The sequence below is a fragment of the Spermophilus citellus genome (genome assembly GCF_964194105.1).
Source record: "Spermophilus citellus genome assembly, chromosome: 4".
In the NCBI taxonomy this organism is placed as follows: Eukaryota; Metazoa; Chordata; class Mammalia; order Rodentia; family Sciuridae; genus Spermophilus; species Spermophilus citellus.
The window spans coordinates 184,016,671-184,040,434 of record NC_138185.1 but is presented as its reverse complement, the minus strand read 5'-3'; the positions used below and the strand labels follow the sequence as shown (position 1 = coordinate 184,040,434).

The 23,764-nt window shown below is 37.0% G+C and overlaps 1 protein-coding gene across 2 annotated transcripts in view; it reads left to right on the top strand.

The window, feature by feature from the left end:
• The first annotated feature begins 7,666 nt into the window (after window positions 1–7,666).
• The window catches only part of AKAP6 (A-kinase anchoring protein 6), a 532,388-nt gene continuing 516,290 nt past the window's right edge, over window positions 7,667–23,764 (top strand). The window contains exons 1-2 of one of the 2 annotated variants that reach the window (XM_081290017.1): window positions 7,667–7,865; window positions 20,501–20,712. The gene's annotated coding sequence lies outside the window, so the exon portion shown is untranslated. The remainder of the gene's footprint in view (window positions 7,866–20,500; window positions 20,713–23,764) is intronic. The other variant, XM_081290018.1, reaches the window with a different exon arrangement.

The following is a 23,764-nucleotide window of genomic DNA, read 5'->3' as shown; positions in this document are numbered from 1 at the left end:
GAACAGGATAGACAGCAGAATACATCAGACACTAGAATGGCAATATGTAAATCAATGGAAGTGTAACTGATGTGATACAGCAATCTGTGTACGGGGTAAAAATGGGAGTTCATAACCCACTTGAATCAATCTGTGAAATATGATATATTAAGAACTATGTAATGTTTTGAACGACCAACAATTAAAAAAAAAACCAGTAGTATGAAAGTATAGCACATGCAGTTAAGCACACTACACAGTACTTGATTATGAATGACTCTGTTACTAGTTTATAGGTTTGCTGTACTATACTTTTTAATTTGTATTTCAGAGTTCACTACTTCTACTTATTAAAAAAAAATTACTGTAAAACAGTATGCTAGGCTACCCCAGCAACAACCTCATATATTTTGTGTTGGCTTTGTTTCTTGATTGCATCATTTTCATTTGTGTTGAACTTAAACTTCTGTTGCTTTGTTCATCATGGTCCTAGGAGTGACAAGATAGGGATGTAATACACTTATATGTATGCTATAGCCTAGCTTTGTAGGCTATGCCATCTAGGTTTATGTAAGTATATTCTGTGATATATGCACAATCAAATCACCTGATGAGGCATTTCTCAGAACATACCCCCATGATTAAGTGATGCATGACTGTATATGAGCTAGTGGAAAAATGGCTAAGAAACCTGAATTGTGGTCTAGTTTTTTTTTTTTTTAACGATTTGCCTTAGTTTCTTTATCCATAAATGGGATGAGAATAATAGCTAACCACCTCATTAGGTTTTTGGATTTAGGTATTTTCTGTGTATTAGCTCACTTAATCCTCTCGAGATCCTTTGATACACATAAAGTTATCATTCTTTTTATAGTGTGAAGGAGCTGAGATGTGAGTTAAGTAACTTATGTAATGTCAGAGTTCCCATTTGACCCTAAGTTGTCTGACTCTAGAGCCTGTATATTAAACTCCCACATAATACTTTTTATCTCAGACTGTGTGTCAAGGGTAAAATTAGTAACAAAAAGGGACAACCAAGTTTTTTTTTGTTTTTAATTTTTTTAAATTGTCAATGGACCTTTATTTTGCTTATTTATATGCAGTGCTGAGATTTGAACCCAGTACTTCACACATGCTAGGCAAATGCTCTATCACTTAGCTACAAATTGAGCCTGACAACCGAGTTTTGAAGTAGATAGTAGAATGGAAAGAACCTGACAGAGGTGGATTTGAATCTTCATCATTACTTTATAACTAGCTTCAAATTACTTAATTTTGTAATTTTTTGTTTCTTTCATCTTAAATGGGAACAGTAGTATCTATTTTTCTGATTACTGGAAGATTATACATGATGTATGTAAAGTGTTCATTTTGTAATGGGAAGTCAAAAATTGGTAGCTATCATTGTTTGCTCTTGTTTTCATGTATTAATCTTGAGGGCCAGGTTCATATGTATATTTTGATGTTCTATTTTAGTTGTGATGTGACTGAGCACAAAGTTTTCATTCATTTATTAATAACAATAGTTAGCACTTCTAAGGGCTTATCATAAGCCAGGGGCTTGGTTACTAGAAGTTTCTTTACATATATTAACTCATTAAACTTTACCATAAGATGAAGAAAAAACTCTGAAGTGTCCTAGTTTTACAGATGAGAAAACTGAGACAAAGAGATGTTAAGTAACTTGCTCCCAGTCACATAGCTTGTAAGGGACAGGGCTGGCATTTGAAACTAGTAGTCTAGTTCTTAATTACTGTGCTATTTGTCATAGATTTCATAGGATCATAAAGTTGGAAGAAAAAATAGAAGTGTTATAGACCCACAGTGGGAATTACTTGATATTCTGAGTTTCTTATACAGCCTCTGCTTCTCTGTCTTTAGCAACAATTGCTCATTGGTTCAATGAAGCAACCCTTTTAATTACTGGGCAGAACTCTTTGTGATAACATTCTAATGTTAAGCTGAAGCTGGCTTTACCTTTTCCTTATTCATTGATCTTCTATTTGTTTTAAAGAGAGAGAGAGAATTTTTTAATATTTATTTTTTAGTTTTCGGTGGATACAACATATTTATTTATTTATTTTTTATGTGGTGCTAAGGATCGGACCCAGCACCCCGTGCATGCCAGGCGAGTGCGCTACCGCTTAAGCCACATCCCCAGCCCCAATCTTCTAGTTTTTGATGTACTCAGAATAAGCTTAATTCTGTCTTCAACATGACAGCCTACTATCTCCTCTTTTCCAAGCCAGCAATTCCAGTTTCTGTCTGTGGGGACTCATCATTCTGGTTAGGTCATTGATTGTCTCTTTCTACATGTGATAGAGTAAAACATGACTACTATTGTCCATCAATCATACTTATTTATTTCTCAATGCAGGTTGAGATTGCATTTGGCTCTTTGGAAATCTTATCACATGGTTTTCTTTAATTGGCTCTAAGTAACTATAACCTCTTGTGTAATTAGTTAACTCATGTTGCCCTATAAAGATTCCATAGACTAGGTGGCTTAAACAACAGAAATCTGTTTTGTCACAGTTATGGAGGTTAATAGTTCACAATTAAGATTCAAACTGATTTGGTTTCTGGTGAAGACTCTCCTACTGGCTTGTGAACAGTTACCTTCTCCCTGAGTCCTCACATGGTCTTTCCTAGAATCTCTCCCTGAGGGTGGGAGGGAAAGAGAGGGGGCAGGGGATTAGCAAGGATGGTGGAATGGGATGGACATCATTATCCAAAGTACATGTATGAAGACACAAATTGGTGTCAACATATTTTATATATAACCAGAGATGTGAAAAAATTGTGCTGTATATGTGTAATAAGAATTGTAATGCATTCTGCTGTCATTTATTTTAAAAAAAAAAACCCTGTCTGATTGGATTAGGGGCCTGCCCCTAGGACAGCACTTAACTTCACCACCTCCTCATTGGCCCTATCTCCAGATATACTTATGTTTTGGGCTAGGGCTTCAACATATAAATTTCAGTAGGATACAGTTCAGCCCATAGAATCCTGTGATGATAAGGATAAAGATATATGCTAGATATTAGTGATGGAGTACTGAAGGAAAGGGCCATGGATATTTAGTTTTGGGTTCCCAGGAAGTATATGAAGACTTGAAAGTGCCTTTTCACCTTTAGGAACTATCCTTCTTGTCTCTGTAATTCTACTGGGCCCCCAAGTTTCCCCTTTCTTGGTTTGGGTGGCTAGGATGGATACTGAAATGGGGGAGATAGAAAGGGAAATAACTGAAACTGGTTATTACAATAATATTCTGAGTTTCAAGTCCAGGGATTTCCCCAGTTATCTCATATTGGGCATTTATTTGCCTTCTTGCCATAGGAAACAGTTGCAGGGAAGACAGAGTCCTTAATTATAAGAGAATAGGGATCCTTCCCTAGGATATTCATTGCTGGCAGGATGGCCATGGAGACATGCCAGATAAATCCCAACAGCCCTTGCTAAGAGATCTAATGTGAGGGACCTACTGTCTCTATAACCCAGCCTGTTTCAATCTGGAAGAGAGGATAGGGCAAACAGAGAATGTATCTGCTAGGATTCTCTGGATTGCAAGTGCTAAAAAAAGTAGCTCAAAGTGCCTTAGGCAAGATGATAATTTATTGGTTTATATAAAAGTCCACAAGAAGGCTGAGCTTCCAATATAATCCAATGGATCAATAGTTGATCCAGTGTCAAATATGATCACTTGGATCTGTCCCTCTATTTGCTTCATCTGGCTGTCAGATTTACTAGCTCACGTTGTGGTATTATCCTTGCACTAACAATTCCAGAGAAAGAGTAAACAAGTTTTCATGGGTGTGATTGGGTTAAGTGCTATTCTGGAACTAATCAGATTAGCATAGCTACAGGGATGGGATGTACTGTTATTTTAAACCAGTCAGGGACCCCTCTGTAAGCTAATGTTGGATCTGGTTCCATGGAAACCACATGACTAGAGAGTGGTGGAGGGTTGTTTTCCAAATGAAATTTTGGATCCTCTTTCCCAAAGGAAACTTTGAATCCCTTAGAAAGTGTGGAAATGGCTATTGGATAGAAATAACAGGTGTTTATTACAGAGCATTTCTTATGTGGCTCCCCAAACAAATCTTCAGTCTAATATTACTAGAATAGCCTTGGGAATTTGAATATGATATTACTTCCTTTTTATAATCTTTTTACAGGAGCTTTGTGTTTTTATTTAGTGAAGTATAGGTAGTGCCCTTAGATTACCTATCACTTATTTCCCCCATGATCCTGTCATTCATGTTCATTCATTCCTCAAAGAAATATTTACGAAGTGTGTACTGTGTGCTAAGGATGCTAGGTTCTGGGGATGTAGCAGTAAATAAAAATGAGAGAGTTTCTGACCCTCTAAGGCTTATAGTATAGTGTACCAGTCTCCTTATCAAGCTGCTGTGCTGGTGCATGCTCTTTGCATCATGTGGTGGGATTTCTGATCTCCCTTGAGCCATGAATACACCCACTACCATACTGGCCTTATCTTCTTTTTTATTGTGCGACACAGGGAGAGGATCTTCCCTTAATTTTATAGAGTATGGGGGAGATTGACATATGCTCTTAAATGTGTAGGGTATACTTCTCATTGGTAGCAACTGTCACAGTTGCCATGAATTATTTGTATAATTATTTGTTTAATATCTTTCACTCTAGACTTCTCATAAGGGTAGAGACCATGACTATCTTATTCATCATTGATTACCCTTGCATAGTGTAGCACCTAGAGCATACTGGGTATTCAAATACTTGAAAGATCTGCTATATTGTTAGGTTTAATGAGAATATTTAAGGTAGAGTTCGTCTAATATTCCCATGCTCCCCCTCCCAACCCCACTACGAATCAGCCTCCTTATATCAGAGAAAACATTCGGCATTTGGTTTTTTGGGATTGGCTAATATAATACAAAATATAATAAAAATATAATACAAAATATAACACAAAAGATACCTTGAAATATTTATTAGGTATGTGTCTTAATCTTCTCAGGCTGCTACAACAAAATACCATAAACTGGATAGCTTAAACAACAGAAATTTGTTTTTTCACAGGTCTAGAAGCTGGGAAGTCCAAGATCACTGTGTTGGCCTATTCAGTATCTGGTGAGGGTCCTCTTCCTGGCTTGCAGATGGTCGCCTTTTGTGACCCTCACATTAGCAGAAAGAAATTTAGGGAGCTCTCTGGTGTTTCTTCTTATAAAAACATTAATCCTATCAGTTTAGGACCCCACCCATATAACCTAATTTAGCCTTAATTGTCACTTTATAGGACCTATTTCCAAATGTAGTCACATTGTGGGTTAGGGCTTTAATAATGGTAGGGGCACAGTTCAGTCCATAGCATTGTGATTACCTTTAGACTACACAACTTTGAGTACCTTTAGGGACTTTTCTAGTATTTAGCTGCTTACTTTTTGGCATAATTTTATGTGGTAGTGGTGACAATACCCTTGAGTGCTCTGAGCATGTCTGTTCCTAAGAATCTAAGCATGCCTGCTAGAAGACCCAGAAAGAGAAAGTTTCTCTTCTTCCAGTCTAAGGTGGGTTTTCTGAATCCTTATTTTTTATTCAAGTCTCTGTCTCATCAAGGATTGTAAATTTCTGGTCCTTTTAGGGGAAACTTATCCTGAGTGCACAGCTCCCTTCTAAAACAAAAGAACAACAACAAAAAAAGTCTCTAATGATCACTTAAGCACAAGCCAAAGTGAAAATCTTCTCTATCAAACAGAGTGCTTATATTTTTTATTCTAATTTGTTATATATGAGAGCAGAATGCATTATAGTTCATATTACACATATAGAGCACAATTTTTCATATTTCTGGTTGTGTACAAAGTATATTCACACCATTTCTGTCTTTATACATGTACTTAGGTTAATGATGTCTAACTCATTCCACCGCCTTTCCTACCCCCATGCCTCCTCCCTTTCCCTCTCATCCCTTTGCCCTATCTAGAGTTCATCTAATCCTCCTTTGCTCCCCCTCCAAACCCCACTATGAATCAGCCTCCTTATATCAGAGAAAACATTCAGCATTTGTTTTTTTTTGGATTGGCTAACTTCACTTTGCATTATATTCTTCAAATGCATCCATTTACCTGAAAATGCCATGATTTAATTCTCTTTTATTGCTGAGTAATATTCCATTTGCATTTAGGTTATTTCACATTTTTTTCCCAAGAGAAATTAGTAGGTATAACCAAAGTTTCCACTCTCCCCCGCCCCCACCCTCAAATAAAGGCTCTGCTTATCCCAAGGAGAACTCAAGTCCCTCCCTGTACTGCTATCTGCAAGAAGAGAATTGTTTCCAGTACTTAAATGGTAGATTCCTTCTATCATCTCCCCCTTCAAATTTTACCCATCAGGTAGTAGATAATTTTAGAAGTGGCCAGAACTTATAATGCTTTGCAGTGCCTTGGACTGGTACTGAATCACATAGTATGGTATTTTAACCTTCAAAGCTGGATCACTGTATCTCTAAACCACTCATGGCTGGAATGAAGGACAAAAACACTATACTAAAGCTGCCAGAAATATTTTCTGTGTATATGATGGGTGGAAATGGGAATAATATTTGGAGCATAGTCTGTATTTGTTTTGAAAGCCCTTTAGGTCATATAGCTGTAATTAAAAAGAATTGACTGCTTATGTTTAGAATTGTCTTGAATATTAGTAAGGCCATCCAAATGTACATACTTCGGGCTGTGTGGTAAGTGTTCTCTTTAGGAACAGAAAATAATGTCTCTGAAGGGAAAGGCACATTTTAAAGTGCTTTCCCCCATCCTTTCCATTCAATGATTGGTTTAAAATTTCTGTGGAGAATGTTTAACATGATTAATAAATGTTCCAAAGTTCAATGAAGAAATCTAAACCACTAACAGCTTAAAAACAAGAAACATAGAGTAAAACATAATTCCCAAATTTTTGATTCTTGATATTATCTTTTTGGTAATAGTAGTGTAGATTGCAGTTATTACATATAATGTTTTCAAGTTTACAAAATGTTTGGTGGGTTGCCAACTAGGTCCATTTTAAGGGAAGAGCACTTTGTTCCAGCCCAAGCTGATAAGTAACTTCAAATCTTACTGTTAAAATAATTAGTATGTGTTCATAATGGGGTTGGAGCCTAGTTTTGCTCCTTCTCAATCCCAGTATCATCTCAGTTTCTGCTAGATTACCCCATTATCTTTTCTCTGCTACTGCCTGCCTCTGGGATCAAAAAGAAATGAAGGAGTCTTTGCCACCAATGAAGAAAGAGGTGTCTGTGAGATAATCATGTTACAAAACTGTTACTGCAGATCACTGTACTTATATCTTCATCCTAGCTCACAGTCTAAAAGTTGATGGGTAGTTACCAGTACTCACATATTTGATACCACCAGATTTTGTATTTTTCCATTACTCAGTAGAGGCCTACTGTTGACAAATACTGAACTTGGCAAGATTAGGAACCTAGAATCAGGAAATCCGTTCTTGGGTGGGTCACAGGAAGTTTTAAGACCTGTGAGCTCAGGTCCTTGGGGACCTGATGATGAGATAAAGATGATAGATTTTGCTGAGGACACTTTCTTCCAGTACTGCTACCAAGATCACTGTTCATGTGTGTCTACTGCAGAGTCAGAGAGAATTCAAGCTTTCTATTCCTCAGAGCTTAAAGAGCTTAGAGAAAAACTACTCCCCTTCTTGGGGTTCAGCCAAATGGAGCCTTCTTTGTGACCTCTGGTTTCCTATTGCTGAAGAAGGAGGAAGGTGCTGGGTTATGGAGAGCTCATCAGGCCTGTACAGAAAACAGGGTTTCTGTTTTGTTTGTTCTCAAAGGACAGATTACTGTCCCTCATCCTCATGGTAATAAAAAATGCTATACAGTAGTGGTAAGTGGTTCTCTTCCTGATATATTTTAAGTCTTTGAGTTATTTCAATAGGATGTTTATTTAATAGTGTGTTGTCCTTTTGGTGTGATGCATTCTTTGACTGTACTGAGTCTTGTATACAAGTGTGCTAGCATCTTTCTTCTTATATTTGCTAATTAGGAAATATATTTTCCCCTTTGGAATTGCTCATTTTGGAAGAATGTTTCTTTATATATATGGCTATGGTCAGAGTCTGACTCTATAATTTTTTTCTTTTTAAGCATATACCTATGTATATATTATTAAGTAAACATTCTCCTTCATTTTCCCCATGGGAAGCCATGAATTAAAAAAAGGGTGTTCCAGTGCATGCATTGCATGCTTTTGGTTATTTTCTCAAACAGTGATTAAAATCTTTCCCACAGGAGGAAAATTTACTTTTGAGGACAGGTAAAGGAATCCATCCAGTATTTTAAGTTTATATTGTTGGCTTTACTCTGGTTAGTCTCCCAATTCTCTGTCATTTTCCCAGAGGTACTCAAAATCAAACTGGGCCTGTCCTTCAGCTGGTGATTTGCATCTATCTGCTCTTTTCCTGATACCTGAAAAGTGATTTTGAACCTGGAAGAGTATAGCCTGTTAAGATTTGGGGATTTTGAAAGTCAGAGAAGGAAGAAGTTTGAGAGCACACAAGTGCCCATGAGTGTTTTCTCTTCAAGTATTGAGTGAATTAAATTCACCACTCCGTTTATAATTCTACCAGTTTCTTCTATTAGCATTTTTTGGGGGGAGTACCAGGGATTGAAGTCAGGGGCACTCAATCACTGAGCCACATTCCCAGACCTATTTTGTATTTTAATTAGAGACAGGGTCTCACTGAGTTGCTTAGCACCTTGCTTTTGCTGAGGCTGGCTTTGAACTTGAGATCCTCCTGCCTCAGCCTCCCGAGCCACTGAGATTACAAGTGTGGTGGTGCCTGGCAGCATCTTATATATTTAACACTGACATAGAGATACTATGTCTGATACCAGTATGGATGACAACTTACTAGACCAGTGTGGAGAAACATATCCATAAGCATTTGAATTTTCTCAGCTTTCAGGGTTTGCTTGATTTCTTATTGATTCACTATCTATAGATAAGTGCCTATTTGCATGTAAGACTTTATCTTCTTGGTGTGGGGATAGATAATCCATTGTATAGGAAAGAACAGTCTATGATAGTATTACAATGATTACTACTATTATTCTTATTGCCCTACTACTATTACTACTGATATTGTTGTTACTGTTAACTACTGCTATAACCATGATTATTGCTGCTGCTGCTGCTGTGGATTCTGATGTAGCTAATACTGCTCCTTCTGTTCCTACTAGTCACCACTCATAATTTCATTTTTATGCTAGATGCTGTAAGATTTAAAAAATCAATTATCCAAGCCTTCAAGATGTTTATAGTCTACATAAGATTAACCTGAGAAATGGCTAGAAACCAGGCACAATAATTTTCAGTTGTATAGCATCACTATGTGTTAGATGCTTACCATAGTTAGCTCATTTAGATAGCTTGACAATCCTCAGAGACAAGTCTTATTGTACCTTTTCAATGGATGAGGAAACAAGATCCAGAGGTGGCAAGTGACTTGCCTTTGATTGCATAGCTAGTTTACAGCAGAGCTGGAATTTAAACCTATGTCTATTGGGCTCTAAAACCTACAGCATTTTCACTAGACAGGACTGTAGTCTTTAAATTTGAAAAATGAATTTCCTTTGTTATGTCAGTACCCACAATAGTATCTACAAATGGAAGGGCATGTATCATGAAAAAAACCTGAAGCACGAATAGAGAATATGAATGACTCTTAGTGCTAGGTACTGAGACTGAAACTCAAGGCTTCCAATTCCCAGCCTGGTGCTCTGTTTCCCTCGTGGAGCAACAGTTGAATTACTATCTTTATAAACTGGCTCAGCAAATTCAGTGTTTTAAGTTTATTTTCTTGGCTGCACTCTGGTCAGTCTCCCAAACTTCTTTGTCATTTTCTTCAAGGTACCCAGGTTCAACTTGGGTTGTCTTTCAACTGGTGATTTGGGTCTTTCTGCACAGGCCCATAGCCTGAAAATTACACTAGGGTGACCAGTCCTAACAATTGTTGATATGAGCCTTCTTTGTTCACTCATGATGCTGTATACTTTGTGTAACCATGTTCACTTTGATCAGCAGCATTGTCTTTGACCCTTGAGCAGCAATGGTGTTATAATGGAGAAATAAAATCTTGGTGGGAATTGGGCTAGTAGCTTAATATTTCTGAGATCTGCCTATTGCTGTGATAAAAAAAATATTGAAAATTTAATACGTCCGCCAGTGTTAAATTGTACCAACAAAGTTTCCTTAGGCAAGATTTTTTTTCCCATTTGCTGACCTCTAAAATGTGAGTGTTTACTGAAAGTTCTTTAAGGCAGTCTTTACTCTATGCTGTGTACATGGCTAATATTTTATGGATTATCAGAATGAACCCTGCCTCTTCTTTCATTGATGGCTAAATTCTGGATCATTGCTGGGGAATAAAGGTAGTGAGGACTGGATTGGTGTGTTAATAAAGAAGGATCTGTGTTCTAGAGGTAAATGCATTTTGGGGATTATGCATTATCTTGGAGGTTTAGAGAATAGGCTCTGTTGGCTCATGGTTGGGTTCAAATCCTGATTCTGCTGTTTAATAGCAGTAAATTCTTGGCAACTCTAGAAGCTCTGTTTCTTATCTGCAAAATGAGGATCAATATTTTTCTCCTAGGATTACATAAGGATTAAATGAATTAATAATACCCGGAAAGTGCCTGTTGTATAGTTACTACTATAATAATAATTATTAGAATTTTTATCTCATTTGTTCTTTCTTCATTTCTCAAAAAGCAACTCACATTTGATTAAAATATTTGAATGCCTTGTTCTTCTACTGATTCTGTATACATGCTTCTTTAGTAATTTAAGATGAGAGTATATATTTAAGATAACTTATAGATAAACTAAAAAATGAGGAAAATAGACCAACTTAGAGATTAATCAGGTCCAACACTAACTAGCCATAGGAAACTGGCAAGTCATTCAGATTTTTTAGTTTCCTATGGCTAGTTAGCGTTGGACCTGATTATCTTTCCACTTGTCTAGTTAGTGCCTTTCCCACAGCTGCACTGCTTTGTAGTTATCAGTGGTTGTGGATGGCTGGCAGTTATCCTTTCCTCCAAAAAAATATTCATTAGCTTCCAACTGAGTGGATTGAATTCTAAGTTAATTTAGGAATCAGATCAGATTTGTGAGGGAAATAACAGAGGGAAGGACTTGGTTTCTCCTTAAATCCCACCACTAGTTGCCCATAAGGCTGGCTTCTTTTGAAGAAGAGGACTCCAAAGCTGACTCTCAAATCTTTCAGTGCATGGGAACCTTACACAACCTCAGAAGCAGCATTTCACTCAGGCTCAGATTGTCCCCTTGCCTGGGGTGGGATAGGCATTGATGTTTGCCTGCTTAAAAACCAACACTTGAAATCCTACATATAAAAACAGTATTGGCTCATTTTCACCTTTGGGTCACGTTTTTTCCTTCTGTTTTAATTGTTGTAGTAGATTAGTGGTATTGTACAGCATACCACTAACAATTTAAAACCTGAACCACACATTATTATAGCGTTGACCAGCCACAGTGTTTACTCTAAAGTTAGGCCATACTTCTTGGGTGTTTTAAGATGTTAAGCCCTGGGCCAGTGTGCCAATAAAACAGGCTCTGGAGTGTCCTTTAATCTTGGTTAGGAAAAAGGTTCTCTCTGGCCAAATTCCATACAAGAGCTGCATAAGCACTATAAACATAGAATTGGGTAAAAATAACAGTTTTATTACCTGATTTTGTTCTTTTTGCCATATTTCAATGCATATCTTCTTTTTGTAACATTTATACATATGATAATTTATGTTTACTTCTAAGTTTGTGTCTGTGTTATCCTTTTCAAAAGAATTCTATGAAGTATTATTTTATATTATTGTGAAATGTTTTTAATTGATAAAAGTAAATGATAGAATGTTAACTCTATTAGTAAATTAGCAATTTAAGAGTCAAATGTTATCATTACCAAAGTAAGAGGGAAAGAAAAGTGTTATGTGAAACATTCATTCTCATCTAGTTTTAAAACTTTCTCTCTGTGTATTTATATGCACATATATTCATGTTTGGTAATTTGATGTTTTTGATTACATGTGTTTGGCTGAGTAGGGTTGGAGAATGGGAAGGATTAAGTCTTTTGAGTTTGACAAACTCAGGTAAAGTAGCATTTACTAATAAGCAAGGTACCCAACAAGTATTTGTTACACACCTATTTTGTTCTCTGCTCTAGAAGATAAAATTCTTTTTTTTTAGTATTTTATTTTATTTTATTTTATTTTAAAGAGAGAGTGAGAGAGGAGAGAGAGTGAGAGAATTTTTAATATTTATTTTTTAGTTCTCGGCGGACACAACATCCCTGTTGGTATGTGGTGCTGAGGATCGAACCCGGGCCGCACGCATGCCAGGCGAGCGCGCCACCGCTTGAGCCACATCCCCAGCCCCTAGTATTTTATTTTTTATTGTTAATAGACCTTTATTTATATGCAGTGCTGAGAATCAAACCCAGTGCTTCACACATGCCAGGCAAGTGCACTATCGCTGAGCCCTAGCCTCGGCCCTGATAAAATTCTTTCCTTGGAGAAGCTTCAAGTTGTTTTCATGACAGATACACACCCGGGTAGTAGAACATAAGGCTCAGCTAGGACATAGGATTTCAATTCTCTTGTTTGTTTCATGGTACCCTAGTGAATGTAAAAACATTTTTGTCAATGGCATATGACACTCTTTTTTAAGAGTGCATTATTGGATTATTCATTGAAGAAAATGTTTCTACCCTGAAACAAGCCTCTTTTATGAGAGCTGCATGTGACTTCCTTATAATGAATGAATCATTTAATGTATTAGTTAACTGAACAAATTTTACCTATGAAGGTATGATATAATTTCTTTTCCACAGAAGAAGGAACAACTTTAACTTCTTCCAAGTTATCTTAGAAATCCCCATTTTATATTATGTTCATACTGGAAGAATATTTATAAACAAGAGTTGACTAGTTCATTAATAATTCTTCTCAGGTAAGAGATGGAGTTTAGATTAAAGACCATGTGGGCTGAAAAATCCTGTGTTACAAAACTCTGATGTAAATAACTTAAAAACAGTAACCATGATCACCATTTCTATCATCTCCTGCCAATGGAGACTCTGATGACACAGTATGTTTTCTTGCTGATTTCCTTTGTCATTTAAGGTCAGATCTTTTTTGAAGCGAATTACTTTTTAGTATTTTAGGCAGCAAAGAAAGGGATAAAAATTTACACATGTAAGCCTTAAGAAATCTTTTTAATATTTCAAACCCTGGGGTGATAAAGAAAAAAACTGCTAGTAAATTTGTCTTTGCCTGGAATAGAAATAATGGTACTTTTCTTTAAAAAAAGAAATTAAGAATTAAGAAAAACTTATTTTAAAATTACTTATGCCTAGAAATGTACTAAAGGTTATGGAGAAATCAAAAGTTGTATACTGGCCTGTGGTTGTAGCTCAGTGGTAGAGTGCTTGCCTAGCATGTGTGAGGCACTGGGTTCAATCCTCAGCACCACATAAAAATAAAAAAAAATAGAGGTATTAAAAATAAAATAAAGCAGCAGACATCAAAAAAAAAAAAAAAAAAGGTTGTATGCCCTGTGTGAATAGTCAAGATTAAGACATATGAAAAAATCAAATGGTAAAACAGGAAAGCCCAGAAATACCAGTGCATAGTTTAAATAGCATCTAACCTTTGCTTCATGTGTTGTTCCTTGCCCTATATGAAGCAGTTTTGTTTGCTTCCATTAGAACATTCAAGCCATTTGGCTCCCTGTTGAATGTGTTTGAATCAAAACAAAGCAGCAGATAACGCTGGCTCCATAAAGTCAGGTAACAGAACAATTTCAATTTCAGAAGGATGACCAGGAAATCTCTGAACTTGTTAGAGCATGTTTCGTGGGCAAAAATCACCCAAGGGCCCCTCAGCCTGCAAATCTAGTGTTCATTCAGGAAGTATATGCTCTTCCTGGACTTGTTGAGACTTTTTGGATTTTACTGATGAAAATTTTACCTGAAAGATGACAAAGAAATGGAGCTTACTCTAACTGAGGCAGATGTTCACTTTACAAATTTAGGAATGTCCAGGAGAAAAGATGGATAATGCCTTGCATCTCCCTTGGGAAGAGTTCTTGCCTCTTCTGGTCCTAATACCAGTCCTTTGAAAGGGGTCTTATCTCTAAGGCTTGTGAATTGCTCAGGGTCCTGAGTTTTCCTTTCTCCTTCCCCAGGAAACATGATAATAATGCCTATGGATATATTAAGCAGTTTCTCAGATGGCCTTGTGAATCAGGTTTCTGTTTACTATGACTGAAACCTCAGCCCATACTGGCTTAAGCAGAAATGGGGACTGTTTGGCTCATAACTGATAAAGCTAGACTACACTGATTTCTGGTTCAAGTAGTGTCACTAAAACTGTTTCTTATCCCTCAATTCTGCTCTGCTGTCCTTCATGTGTGGCTTGATTCTTAGATGGTTTTCATGGTGCAAAATAGGTACACAGCTTTAGATTTGATGTCCTTTCACATTTAAAACTAGTCGCCAAAATTGATATCCAATAAAATACCTCATTTCATCGTATTGGCTCAATGGGATCCCATACCCATCTTTGAATGAACTTCTGTGAATCAGGAAATGCAATAAACTGATTGGCCCAAGACTGGGTCACATACTCTATTATCTTGATTGGATTTTCACCCAAAGCATCATAAATTAGAATGTGAAAGAAGTAATGTCTAAGAGGAAATAATAAATCTAAGCATCAGATAACAGTGATAACTGAGTTTTTATCCTATTGCTTCAAGTTCTATTCTGGTTGTCAATGATTAAAAAATCTTTAGGAAACAATTTCTGCTTTTGCATGGTTACTGATGGAAAGCAGAAGGGATGTAGAACATTCTACAATTATAAGAAACACAAATGTCCACTGTAGTTTAGTGTCCAAATATTTTTGGCCTCTAGATATTCTCAGGTAGTATATAAAATATACTGATTGAAGCAGCATCCTCAATTAGAATAGACTTATGACCATATAGGTTTGTGGTAAAGTGTCTGAATACTTGTTTATTTTGTGAATGAAGGTTAGTTTTAAAGCCAGAATTGGGTACTTTTGGTAGAGGATTCGTTTAATCCTTTCTCCTTCTGCATGAGAATTTGACCTTTGGTTAACTCTATAGCTTTGTTTTTCTGGAAACCTGAAAGTAGTAAAATGTCAACTATGTTGCTAGGCAGCATTGCTTAGGATAAAAATGACCCATGGTTAGTAAAAATGCCTACGTTAGAACAGGGGAATTACTACCTGGACTGGTTCTAACTCTGCTCTTCCAAGGGGGTGGCTTGTCTATTCTGTCATAACACTGGACCATCCACTGTATTCCCTGGCTACATCTGAAGTAGGTGATGAGGTATAAGCCTTCCCTAGTAGTTGGATTAACATAACTATGAATCCTAAAAGGAAGTCATGGTGTTGGTCTTCTCTGATTTCAGTGACTCTTATAATTGGGCATGTCTCTCCTGAGGATCCTGTGGAGTTGTTACAAAGATATTGTCTCTTTGTAAGGAATGAGGTTTTAAAGGCTGGGCACTCTTGACTTTGCCTAGTGTGTTCTTGTCTCATTGTTCTTCAGCTGTCACCTAGAGGCCAGATATAATAGTTCATGGACACTGGATTGTTGCATAGATTGCTGCAAGAATGCTTAATAAGAGGCATAACTGATGCTGCTCTGCTGGCAAACTGAGTAGGCTGCTGTCAAATGTTGACTAAAATAGTCTTGTGCCCCTAAATGTTTAGTTGAGCTTTAGACCCACTGAAGGTACTGCAGACACATATATAAATTACAGCCTAAAACAAGGATAAGATTCCTGATCTTATGATGTAGCAGAGACTAAAGAACTGTGCATTATGCTTGTTTCCTTTTCTCCCTGGAGAAAACAAAGATAGACTTTGTTTCCCAGCCGCTTACAGTAGGTAAGGCCATTTGCTTGAATTCTAACCAGTGGAGTGTGGGTAAAATGACTAGTACGTCCATAAAACTCTTCCCTGTGTTATCTCTTATCTTCTTTCCCTAATTGCTCAATTAATTCCAAAGATGGTAAGGTTGTAGTATAAGGTGAAATCCCAGGATAGTCAGAGTCCCTAAAACGATTATATAGATGGTCACCTGTAATCAATAACATCTGCTCAGATTTCAAAATCTGACTAATAAAATTATTTAGTCAGGGTAATTTTGGGGCTTACCTATGAAATCATTTATTAAGAAATGTAGACCTGGGGCTAGGACTGTGGCTCAGCGGTAGAGCACTCGCCTAGCATGGGTGAGGCCCTGGGTTTGATTCTCAGCACCACATAAAAATAAGTAAATAAAATAAAGGCATTGTGTCCATCTACATCTAATATATATACATGGACCTGATGCATTTTCAGGAATGGCTTTAAGATTTTTTAAGATCCTAAAATATAAATACTTTTACATTATGAGCTACTGATTTGGAAAACAAAACTCGTTTGCTTCTGAAATCATGAGAAACTGTGATGTAACTCTTACTTATAAATTAGGGAAAATAAATGGTTGGGGGAAACATTTGTATAAATGTAGTTACCCATGGTAACATGAAAGTTCTGTGTTGTCAGTTCTGTATGGCAGAGAATAATTGGAGGCCAACTGAATTGTAATGGAGATAAGTTTAATTTTTTCCCTTTTCTGTAGCCCCCCAGGCTAAATTGGGAACCCAGGGGATTTCTAACCCATTGTGTTCATTGTCAAGTTTCTTATGCTGTGGTTCAATGGCTGATGGAACTTTAGTCCACAAAAAAAAAAAAAAAAAAAAAGGATTCTAGGGTTAAATAAATTAAGAAAGCACTTGTGTACCATATTTCTTCCTATGAAGGAGTCTTAGTACATATCAGAAGATTATAGTTTCTGAGAAAGTCTGCAATAAAGGATACACCCCCCCTTTTTTTTCAGTACTGGGGATTGAATATAGGAGTGCTTTATCATTGAGTTATATGTCCAGCCCTTTTTATTTTTGTTTTGGGTTTAGGGTCTTGCTAAATTACCAAGGCTGGCCTCAAACTTAAAATCCTGAGAGAAACCTGTTTTTAACATTATCAGTTAATAAATATATAACATAATATATAACAAATTTAACATTAAGTTTAGTATTATTAATAACTAATATATTTATATTATATATTTAATAACTAATAAATAATATATTTTATTAAATAGTGTTTAATGTTTTATTAAATATTTTTGTTATATTAAATTCTAGTCACTTTATCTATAAACAGACTATTTATCCATAATAAACTAGCCCCAAATCCCAATATCTTAAGATAATAAAGGTTTATTTCTCACGTATTATAGCTCAGTGTGTGTTAGTAGATGGTTTGGAGAAAATGACTCCGCCCCATATAGTCATTTAGGGACCCAGGCTGTATTCAAAGTTGGGTCCATTTCAGGGCTTCAGATTTCCACTGGATTCTTGCATACAGCTAACAGCAGAGGGAAATAAGAAGGCATACTTGCTCTTGACTGTCTTTGAAAATTACTTCAGATCTACTCCCATTCCATTGGTAAAAATAACTTCTAAGTGTGCCTAGGAGCCAGAGAAATGGGGCTTGTTGAACACTCCTGGTACTCTCCATAAGTTATCCTGCTGACCTCCAATGTCTCTTTGCTCCCTTTCCCTCTTCAAAGAACATACATACTAAATGAGCTACTTAATATGATATTTAGTCTCTACATTTAGCTTAAGTCCAGGATTTTTTGATGGTATTAAAAAAAGAATTATCTCCATTGAGGAGATTGGGAGACATATGTCTCATGGGTTTTAAAGCCTATTTATTTAAAGCCTGTTTATTAGGTTGAGAGTCATTTGGTCAGCTGTCTATATTCCATTTTAAATTATTTTTAAGGATTTCTCACATCGATTATGAAATCCTTTGAGTCACTCAGGCATGAAGCTCCCTGCTTGGATTTACTGATCTTACCTTGATTCTGTTCTCCAGGAGAAACTCATCTGTTCACAGTTACCTGTGGTTCTAGCATTGTCCTCTGGGAGGATTCCCCACCAGTTACCTTTTTCTGACTTCACATGAAGAGAAAGTTGAGTGGTAGGCTCCCTTCTGTAACTATGTAGACTTTGAAGGTGATTTCCTTGTTTTTATCCCATAGTCCAGATTCTGAGGACTAAAGAGCCTTCACTAATAAAGTTAGTGTGCTGTTAATGATGATACTAGCAAGGTCTGTCATTTTTATGATGCTTGTGGCTTATCAAATATTATTATATACATTATTGAATGCAATCCTAAAAAACCCCTGGAGCTGGGATTGTAGGAGCAGAAAGGCCATTGGGAAGTACAAAGTGAACCACCAAACACCCATTCACAAAGCAAGGAAACACTCATGACTTCCGTCTGCTAAAAAGGGCTTAAAAAAAAAAAAAGCCAATTCAGGCTAATCTGTGGGCCAGCTATTCATCTAGTTCAGGTTGTTAAAAGTCTGACCTGGTCTCAGATTTGATGAGCTATCTATTCTTCCCCACCAAATAAATTACTTGATGCTGGCAAAGGGGACTAACAAGATTCTTCTCATCCTGTGAAGCCATATTCAAACGTGAAACACCTGGTCCCAATCTGCCCTTTCTTCTCTATAGAATCATGGGATTTTAGTTCTGGAAAGTCTAATCTTGTTCTAAATGGCTTTTACTCCATCTTCTCCAGAGGCTGATGTGTTCTTCATAGATACTGGTAGGGGCCAGTTTATAGCAGACAAGCTTAGGGAGTGGGAGTGAAAAGGGTCCACCAATCTTGGCTCTGGCCTTCTTATATCCATGGCAGTTCAGCTTTGATCTGTATGATCATTAAAAGAAAAAGTTCTGCTACTAATAGAACCCCTGAAAACCATTCAGGGTAAATTTTTCATCTCTGTAGATGAAACTCCTGAGGCCCAGAGAGGTTTATTGATTGGCCCAAAGTCATAAGATGCTTTTGGAGGAACTAGCATCATGTGTGGATTTACTGAATCCCAGGTCAGTGCTCTTTGCACTGGAGTGGCTCCTCTTAATCTTCCTTGGTGTGTGTGGCATGTGATCTGAGATAAAAGCAGGGAGTCAGGCTCTGTCTTGCTGTTGAGAGCATAGGTGGCTTGAGCAGGCTGCTCACTTCTTTCTCTTGGTCTCCTAGTTCTTCATTAGGTGAGGCAAGATCAATCCTGGCTTCCCACGCAGAGCATGGTTGCTCTAAGCAAGGCTGATGGTGCACCCTGCTAGGATCTTGGCACCTCTCAGGCATTTTATCAGCTCTTATTTACAGAGACACTGCCTGAATTTCTTCTGTACTCCACACCCCCCTCCATGCTGTTGATCTACAGTTCTGTTTAAAATTTCAAGTATTATAGCATAATTGTTTCATTATATTTTGGGATTTTAGAATGTTGTTTTTCCTCAGAGTTGTGAATATAGAGTGGATATAGGTCAACTTGATTCTGTCTTTACCAGTGGCCTGCAAGTATTAAATATGCAAGAGATGGTCTGCTCTGTCCAAGTCTCCTTTCTCCAGTTGTTGCCATATGATGTTTATTTCTGCTCAGGACTGGAAAAAAAAATGTTTGCTTTTCTTTTACCAACTGGAGAAATAATGCACTGTGTCTTAGTGAAATGTGGCTTTCACACAGTTCCAGCTTCTATGGGGGAGGGGTGTGAATAATCTATGTGGTAGGCTGTCTTATTGCCTCAAAGAAAAAAAAAACAGACTTCAATATTTGGAATGCCAATGATTTAGGACATTTCTAGCAGGTCTGCCACTTGTTCCAACCAACAGATTTAGTTCCAGAAAGGATTCTTGCATTTTGGCCATGAGTAGGAAGAGTTCTTTGTAGGTCAAAGGAATAGCCCCTAGAAATTGAGGGTGCTGTGGTACCCCCCCCCCCCACTCCCAGAATCCAAACCTCCTTGCACTGCTGTTCAGCGTTTAGGTTTAGATGAGTGCTGAGTAACTATACATAAGGATGTTCTGTAGGTTGGTGTCCAGGGGGCAGACTTAGTTGGCCAATAGTTTGCCTGTGTTTTGAGAATTAAAGTCTGTTTACTTTAGAAGTAGAAATACTTGGTCAGCTATTTATATTTGGTTTTTAAGTATTTTTCTTCTCTCTGCTTTTTTCTTTTGGTCTTTGACAGAAGCAAAAAATCTTTTTAGTAATTGTTAAAAAGTTATCATAATGCTACTATTCAGAGAGGAAAAATTATCTTGTAATTTTTTGATCAAATTTTCTTATAGAGAATCATTATGCATTTGAATTTTTATTTGCTGTATACTAAATCTATATTCCTCTCTCATCTTTTTTCTAAATGTATAACAACAAAGGGGAGGTAATTTTAATTTTTTCCAAAGTGCTTTTAGGGAAATCCCTATTAAACTTATGAATTTTAGTCCAATGAGGAATCCTCTTCCTTTGGTCTAAATTTTGCATATTGTCTGTTTCTACAGGGCTTCCGTATTGTCTGAGGCTCCACTGGAAATGCAGCAAGGATTCCTAGCACATCCCAGTTGCCATAGCAACAGCAGTCTTTCCCATAATGAGCTGCATCATCTGAACTGATGTCACAGCATCATGCAGCAGGTCAAACAAGGCATCTCCTAGTATTGCATCCTACAGATGTGCCATAAACATCAAAAGAAGACGGTGGGAGCAGGAGATGGTGAGTGTTAAATGTCTGGACCTTAATTGCACGGCTGTTTTGTTGGCTAGTCGGTGTCTGCTAAGGCAGAGATTGGGGGATGTTTTCTGCTTAAAATGGACTGGGGAAAGAAGGGTTGTTTTGCCTAAATCTGTTTTTCAGGCTGCCGGGTTAAGACAAAGGCCTGTAAGAGTCACACAAGAATCAAAATATAAAGAATTATTCTTGCTCCATCTCTGTATGTTATTTTTAGTGTTCTTATAGAATTTTTTTATAAACATGATGATTTTCTATTGAAAAGCCATGGATAAGCTCTAAAATGAGTAGTTTACAGTATTTAAACATTGTAAGGATATATATTTCTTTTTTTATGGTGCAGAGCTAATTGGTCCCCTGTTTGTTCTTGTGATTAATGAAATAGTTATTGATTTTTAGTATGGAATTCAGTATTTACCTCGGTTGGGTTTCAGTTTCTTCATGGTAAGGAACGAATGCTGAATAAGCATTTGATACCCTGATGTGAAAGGGAATTTCTTGCATATTCTGGAAAGAATTTATTAAAAGCATAAAGACTTAAACAAAATGGAATTATTTAAGCCTTTTGATTTATGTGGTGGTTCTTCAATTCACGACCTCCATAGTTAGTTGAAAGACTGCCACAATATTTTTCTGTCTCTAGCTAGTCTCTAAAATAGCTGGAGTTCTTTTCAGGCTGACTTGTAACTGAGAAAGGAACAAGTCTCTTCTCTGCGGCAGTTGCAGTCAACGGTAACCCTGAGAGAGCCTCTGGAAGTGACAGTGGTGTTGCTATCTCTTGCTTAACTTTAACCAAAATTTGGTATGATGAATAAATATTAGAATCCTCAGTGATTGCAAGGTGTTTAGATCCTTGGACTCAATCATAACCCTGACTCAATTCTGAAACTCTAGATAAACATGTTATGTATCTTTTTCATCTCAACTCTTAGCTCAGTCTTTAGGTATCTTCATCATCATCATCATCATTTGCATCATTTTTTCCCCTAAAAAATAGAGCCTAACACTGTCAGTAAGGTGTAATGTGTTGCCTTTTGTTTTGGGAAATGAAATGGATTTCCCTAGTGCAAATGATTGCTACTGGGGAGAGAAAGGAGGAGGCACATGTCAGTTCAATTGATCAATATGTCCACTTAGAATCAGGGAGTGGTCTTGTGATTCTGTGCTGCCGAGTTGACAGTATTTATTTGAAAAGTCTCACAGGAAAGAATGGCAACCCTTGAGTTCCTTTTCTTTTAGCCTATTTATTGAGCCTAAAACAAATATATCACAGGAAGCAGGAAAAGCAATACCTCTAGCCAGCTTGGAGGTTGTTTTTTTTTTTTTTTTCTCAAGAGTTGAGCATATTGGTCCCATTAGGCACTAGCCTGAGTGAAAGAGCTCAGATTTTAATTAGTTTGTTTATACCACATCACACACATGCTACTCTGTTTTTTTAAGCTTATATGGCCGACATGCAGCTATGTGAGATAGGAGAGGTCAGCTCAGCCTGGCTTTATCGCAAGCACTTAGGAGTATGAATTGATCACTGCCTGCCGTTTTATGTCGCATAATGTGAACAGAAAGCTCTGTTGGGACTGCTGGGTGTGAACACAGCTAAGTCGGCAGCTCTAAGGTGACAGGGAGGAGTGTTAGATGGTGATGGGGGAAGGGAAAGTATATCTAGTGACTGGATTACAAGTCTGGAGAAAATCACTCCTTGCCCATTAGAATTCTTCTAAAGTATTACTTCCAATGAAAAGCAATGAAGAAAGACTTGTTTGGTAACATGAATTGCTAGGAGTAAAAAATAACCAAAGGCAGAATTTTAATGAGTTTTCTATTTGTTTAATTCTTGTCTCTTTTGTCTAACAGTACTCTCAGTTGCTTCATCATCGGTGATTTATACAATTACTGGAAGTCACAGAGGCCAGATTTCTTTAGGGCAGTGTTAGAAAAAGTGAAGTCATGCTTTGAGGGTGGGTGTGGGCTGACGCAGTTATCTAGTGGAATATCCTCCCAGTTCAGACAAGCCCATGATTCTCCTAACCCCCACAAGTATTCAAAATACAGTTAATAGTTCTTCAACTTTATGCTTATGTGTTCTTTTGCTCTAGGAGAACAAAGCCCTGGTAATGAGAGCTGTCATCCAGGTCTTCTGTTTCTTCTTACAGCCTGTGCTGTTCTCTGATTAGCTGTGTGTCTTAATTACTGGCTAAGTCTATTTCAGTTGCTGTAGTTTTAATATATCCCCAAGGGGTAGATGCTGTGTGTGTGTGTGTGTGTGTGTGTACACGTATGCACCCATTTGAGTAAGGGGAGAGATTTCTCTGGTTGCCTTTATTGGTGTCTCACTGAAATTTTCTAGAATTTAGAGAATTTTGTTTCATAGTAAAAACTGAAAAATAAGACTGTATTTATTGTATAGATCATGTAAACCTTACAAGAAGCTAATTTACACCATACTTACAGCTATGGTTTTCATACTGAATTACAAAGTTTCAAAGAAGTTAATTTTCAAAGAAGTTAATTCTTTGCTGATAGCTAGGCCATGGTAGAAATGATAAAATTAATAATCATATTAACCAACCACAGCTATCGTTTATTCAGTTATTATTATGTATCGGTTATGGGACTAAGCTTTGTATGTATCTTTTTTTAATATTTATTTTTTAGTTGTAGTTGGACACAATAATTTATTTATTTATTTTTATGTGGTGCTGTCCTTGAACCCAGGGCTTCGCACATGCTAGGCAAGTGCTTTACTGATGAGCCACAACCCCAGCCCTGTATGTATCTTATTTAGTCCTTATAATGACATTATGACGTACAGAGTAATAATCTTACTTTATAGGATTAGGTTCTATTATTTACATTTTGCAGAAACGGATTCTTAGGTTATGAACTTGGCTAAAGTCACATAGTTAATAAGTGATTGGGTCAGGATTCTAAACCAATGTAATCTGGCTCTGCATCCCACATGCTTACTCACAGTCATCCCAGTTTTATGACATCTTAACTGTACATACCATACAGATTAGTCATCAACACTGTATTA